The sequence below is a fragment of the Carassius auratus genome, chromosome 19 (assembly GCF_003368295.1).
Source record: "Carassius auratus strain Wakin chromosome 19, ASM336829v1, whole genome shotgun sequence".
Taxonomy (NCBI): Eukaryota; Metazoa; Chordata; class Actinopteri; order Cypriniformes; family Cyprinidae; genus Carassius; species Carassius auratus.
In genome coordinates, this window is record NC_039261.1 from 15,539,456 (window position 1) to 15,545,461 (window position 6,006).

Sequence of the window (6,006 nt, forward strand, 5' to 3'; positions counted from 1 at the left end):
TGATATTTCATTATCTGTTGTTATTTATTTTAAAATTGGAAATGATACTGTATTCATCTGTCTTTGAACTATGTAAACTATGTAGGGCTGCTGGGATTCTGGTGAATATATCTCTGGCAGATATTATTACATTACATTATTTAGGTTTAATAATGTTTTAAATTAATGCATTTTCATATTAATGCATATTTGTCCTCTAAATTAATTTCTCACATTGCTAGTGCTACACCATCCATTTAATTAAATCAAAAAGCTGTAAAAAAAAAAAAGTAATATTAAATGTTAAATATTTTTTTAATAGAAATGTTAAATGTCAATGTTACATTCAAAATGTAAAAATAACGTGTATATAGCTATATTCTTCATCCTGTAACAGGACAAATTGTTTTGATAATATTTTTTTTGTCACCAGGAGAGGGTAGCATTGCCTTTTAAATTTCTCTGGCTCTTCATCTCCATTTTAGTTTGTGTGAAACACTGTTTGTGTGCATGAGGTGGATTTCATTCACTTTTTCTATATTCATCCCAGATAAAACAAAATGCTCTTGACACATGTAGGGCAGCTGCAGCAGAGCCTATTTGTAATACCACAGGAGAGTTATTGTGGCGGTGCATGGTGATATATTGCCAAGAGGACCCATACTTTGCTTGAAAATATCAGACCTGTAAATCAAATCCCAAGCAGGTCTTAATAAGAGCTCAATGGATGTCAGTGCAGATTCTTTATAATGGTGTTTTCCTGTAACCCAAAGACAGCTTTCCTTAAAGGGATAGTTCACCCAAAAATGAAAATTCTGTTAGGAATTATTACCCTTCATGTTGTTCCAAACCTGTAAGACCTTCATTCATCTTCAGAATACAAATTAAGATATTTTTGATGAAATGTCAGCGATTTCTGACCCTGCATAGAAAGCAATGTAACTGACACGTTCAAGGCCCAAAAAGCTAGTAAGGACATCATTAAAATGTCCATGCGACATCAGTGGTTCGACCGTAATGTCATGAAGCTATCAGAATACTTTTTGCATGCAAAGAAAACAATTTATTGTCTTCCGTGTCAGTCTTCAGCACATATTCATGAACTCTTTTTTTTATGATATCCTTACTATGCTTCTGGGTCTTGAACTTGTCAGTTGTGTTGCGGTGTATACACTGTAAAAAGTTTAACTATTATTTACTCAATTTTTTTGGTGAAACATTTTTACACTCAAAAAAATTGAGTAAATTTTAAAGCTGTGAAATCAATGAAATATACTGTTTAAATTGAGTAATTGTCAGTAAAAAAATTAAGTAAATCTGAATAACTGAATTACTTTATATGAGAAATAAAATTAATTAGATATAATCAAAATTATAAAACACCACAACTGTAATTCTATGTAAAATAAACAAAAAATATTGAGTAGATATAATTGAAATATTGGATGAAATTTAACCAAAAAAATGTGCTACGTTTACTACATGTAAAAGTGAATTTAACTTAATATTGGACTATAAATTATCAAAATGTTGCATTCACTTTTTTTTTACACTATTTACCCTTTATAATTAATATAATAAAACCAAATAAAGAAAGAAACACATTTTTTTATTGAAAATTTATTTGTCAATTAAACATAAGACAAAGTCTAAAATCAACCTTTGAAACATCTTATCCATTTTAATATTCCAGTAAATTGCAAAAATTAAAACTGTAAAGTAGCCATAAGGGAAATGATTAAACCTTATGAAACATTTCATCCATCTTAGTATTCAAGTAGATTACATGTAAAATACGATAGCCGTAAGAGAAATGACATCTTTGTTCCTGGTGCATACAAGCCATTTGCAGTCACACTCAACATTAAACCATAAAAAAATATAAAAGCAACACTTACATCAATATTAAAGGGATAGTTCACCCAAAAAGATGATGTTGTCATAATGTACTCGCCCCCCCCCCCTCCCCCCTCCCCCTGTTGGTTAACAGATAGTTGAAAGTTGCCATTGACTTCCATGGTAGGAAAAAAAAAAAAAGTATACTATGCAAAGTCAATGGCAACCTTTAACTGCGTTAACAAACACTCTTTAATACTTGGCTGAATGTCACGTCACTTCACTTAAAATATCTTTTGTGTTCAACATAAGAAAGAAACTCGTACAGGTTTGGGACAAATTGAGGGAGAGTAAATTATGACAAAATCATCTTTTTGGGTGAACTATCCCTTCAACAGAATTAATCCGATAACAGAAACACTTCCATCAGGAATACCCATTCTGTGGGATGATCATGAACCACGACTATGCAAGAAGATACTTTTTTAACCTCTGAACATTAACAGAGTTTTGGAGGATCCAGCTCAAGAAACAGTTTTTGGAACAACTCAAGTGAGTACAGGTCCTTCTAAAAAAATTAGCATATTGTGATGAAGTTCATTATTTTCCGTAATGTAATGATAAAAATTAAACTTTCATATATTTTAGATTCATTGCACACCAACTGAAATATTTCAGGTCTTTTATTGTTTTAATACTGATGATTTTGGCATACAGCTCATGAAAACCCAAAATTCCTATCTCAAAAAATTAGCATATCATGAAAAGGTTCTCTAAACGAGCTATTAACCTAATCATCTGAATCAGCTAATTAACTCTAAACACTTGCAAAAGATTCCTGAGGCTTTTAAAAACTCCCAGCCTGGTTCATTACTCAAAACGGCAATCATGGGTAAGACTGCCAACCTGACTGCTGTCCTGAAGGCCATCATTGACACCCTCAAGCGAGAGGGTAAGACACAGAAAGAAATTTCTGAACGAATAGGCTGTTCCCAGAGTGCTGTATCAAGGCACCTCAGTGGGAAGTCTGTGGGAAGGAAAAAGTGTGGCAAAAAACGCTGCACAACGAGAAGCAGTGACCAGACCCTGAGGAAGATTGTGGAGAAGGACCGATTCCAGACCTTGGGGGACCTGCGGAAGCAGTGGACTGAGTCTGGAGTAGAAACATCCAGAGCCACCATGCACAGGCGTGTGCAGGAAATGGGCTACGAGAAGCAGCACTGGACTGTAGCTCAGTGGTCCTAAGTACTTTTTTTGGATGAAAGCCAATTTTTCATGTCATTCGGAAATCAAGGTGCCAGAGTCTGGAGGAAGACTGGGGAGAAGGAAATGCCAAAATGCCTGGAGTCCAGTGTCAAGTACCCACAGTCCGTGATGGTCTGGGGTGCCATGTCAGCTGCTGCTGTTGGCCCACTGTGTTTTATCAAGGGCAGGGTCAATGTAGCTAGTTAGCAGGAGATTTTGGAGCACTTCATGCTTCCATCTGCTGAAAAGCTTTATGAAGATGAAGATTTCGTTTTTCAGCACGACCTGGCACCTGCTCACAGTGCCAAAACCACTGGTAAATGGTTTACGGACCATGGTATTACTGTGCTCAATAGAGAATCTCTGGAATATTGTGAAGAGAAAGTTGAGAGACGCAAGACCCAACACTCTGGATGAGCTTAAGGCCGCTATCGAAGCATCCTGGGCCTCCATAACACCTCAGCAGTGCCACAGGCTGATTGCCTCCATGACACGCGCATTGAAGCAGTCATTTCTGCAAAAGGATTCCCGACCAAGTATTGAGTGCATAACTGAACATAATTATTTGAAGGTTGACTTTTTTGTATTAAAAACACTTTTCTTTTATTGGTCAGATGAAATAAGCTAATTTTTTGAGATAGGAATTTTGGGTTTTCATGAGCTGTATGCCAAAAGCATCAGTATTTAAACAATAAAAGACCTGAAATATTTCAGTTGGTGTGCAATGAATCTAAAATATATGAAAGTTTAATTTGTATCATTACATTAAGGAAAATAATGAACTTCATCACAATATGCTAATTTTTGGAGAAGGACCTGTATTTGTGGGTCTTGGGATATCTCAAATCCAATGTGACTCCCAAAAGATGGCAGCAGGCTCTGCTGAGATTCCCAAGATTACATCGCTGACTGCCCCATCATTGTCCCGAAGGATGTAGATTTTTATGACCTCCTCTGCCAACTCTGCTTGTACGAAGATGGGTAGATCAGCTGAACCCTACAGGCAAATTTTAAAGATAACTGGTTAGAGCTAACATTCAAACCTGAATGTTACAAGAAAGTGACAAATACACAAAACAAATAGCACCTGAAGAAGCAAACATTCTGTTGGACCATATGATAGGTAAAATCTCAAAGTTTACTAGGGGGAGGAGTTGCAAAAATTAACAGCATTCTTCTTAACAAGAGGACAGGTTAATTTTCTACATAGGGACATTTATTTTTAACAATAACCCTAAAAGAAAAATGAAAAGAGACCAACTGCGAGCTTCTATGCTGTAAATCAATGCTATAGGCTTTTATTGAGGAAATAATGTAAGTTGCTTTGGAAAAAAGTGTCTGCCAAATGCATAAATGTAAACATATTAACTTACTAAAAATACAACAGTTTATTTTATCTAAAATGTACAGTTATATTTTATTTTTTCCACTAAAACAATTTAGTATTTGACTAACAAATTGTTCATTTATAATACACATAATATATTTGTGAAATTTCTATCAAACTATTTAAGGATGGAAAATTAAACTGATCTGTTTCAGGGAACAAAAATATTACTTAATTCAAATCAAAATGAATATATTTAAACACACTCTTAAGAAATTTAGTAAGTTCACTCAATTAAAACAACGTACCCCTCACCCAGCCTCGGCTGTCCTTCAATACCCACCAGGTCTGGATTTGTTACATTAAAAAGCTTAATGTTTTCAAACTTTTGACCGATATTGTATGTCATAAGTTTCAGTGTACTAGAATGATTTTACAACGGAGCATATAGTGGGAGCTGATTAAAACGCACCAGTCTATGTTATGTCCACGCCATTTTAAATACTTTTGCATGGAGTATTTGTAGTGGTGATTTAAGAGCTCATACCTCAGTTCATGTAGTAATTATGATGTTTTACAAAAACGTGACAGCTTTTTACAAGACAGAATGTTGTCATTTGAAAGTTCATAAATGATGTGTTCCCTTTTGACAAGCCACTGACCCCAAAGGGGAACCTGTACAAAATCGTTTTCCATTGGGCATGTATAGTTGCTGGACCACGGTTACACTTATCGTTAGACTTTCAAATGGCGGTTGAAATAAACGGTGATCCAAATAGTACGAACGTTAACCCACTCCAAAAAAAAAAAAAAAAAACTAACATACATATGGCTGCCCCACTAACTAACTTAGAAAACTACACTGTTATGTACACGTACACACGGTCAATGTTTAATCAACTTTTGAATACATTATTGCAAATATACATAGTTATAAAATGACTACGTTACTTACAGGAAATTCGAGTGATGCTGTTCACGTCGTAGCTGAGAAAAGCAGTCCTTCAGTGACAGGTGCCTCTTGTTTGAGCCGCGAAACTTGTTAAACTTCTTAAGATGACGCAAAATACAAACACAATTGTTAGGAAATCCTTAATAATTAACTAATGAATTAAACATTACAAACATAATTAGTATTAACTAGCTGGATAAATTACATAACGTACCACAATATGAGAGGAGTGCGGGCCTTGCCGTTGCTGAGGAAAGCCGTCCTTCAGGTGACTTCGATTAAGCTACGAAACTTGTTGAATATGACGTAAAATACAAAGACAATTGTTAGGAAATGCTTAATAATTATTAACTTTTTAATAAAGTGTTACAAACGTAAGTAGGATTAGCTGACTAACGTTACTTACCAGGAGTTGTGAGGTGTATGGCTAGTCGACGTCGCTGCTGAGGAAAGCAGATTTTTTTTTTTTCCTGCGGAGCTGCACACGTGATCACTTTAGCCGCGAAATTTACTCAATTTATTTAAACTTTCATTTATTAAGCTGGAACTTTATTTAGGAAAATTGGTAGGAAATACTTAATAATTTTAGTTTCTAAAACAGATCAGTACAAGTAAATAATTATCAAATATTTCTATTAGAATTCACCAGAAATATTGAAGGTATATT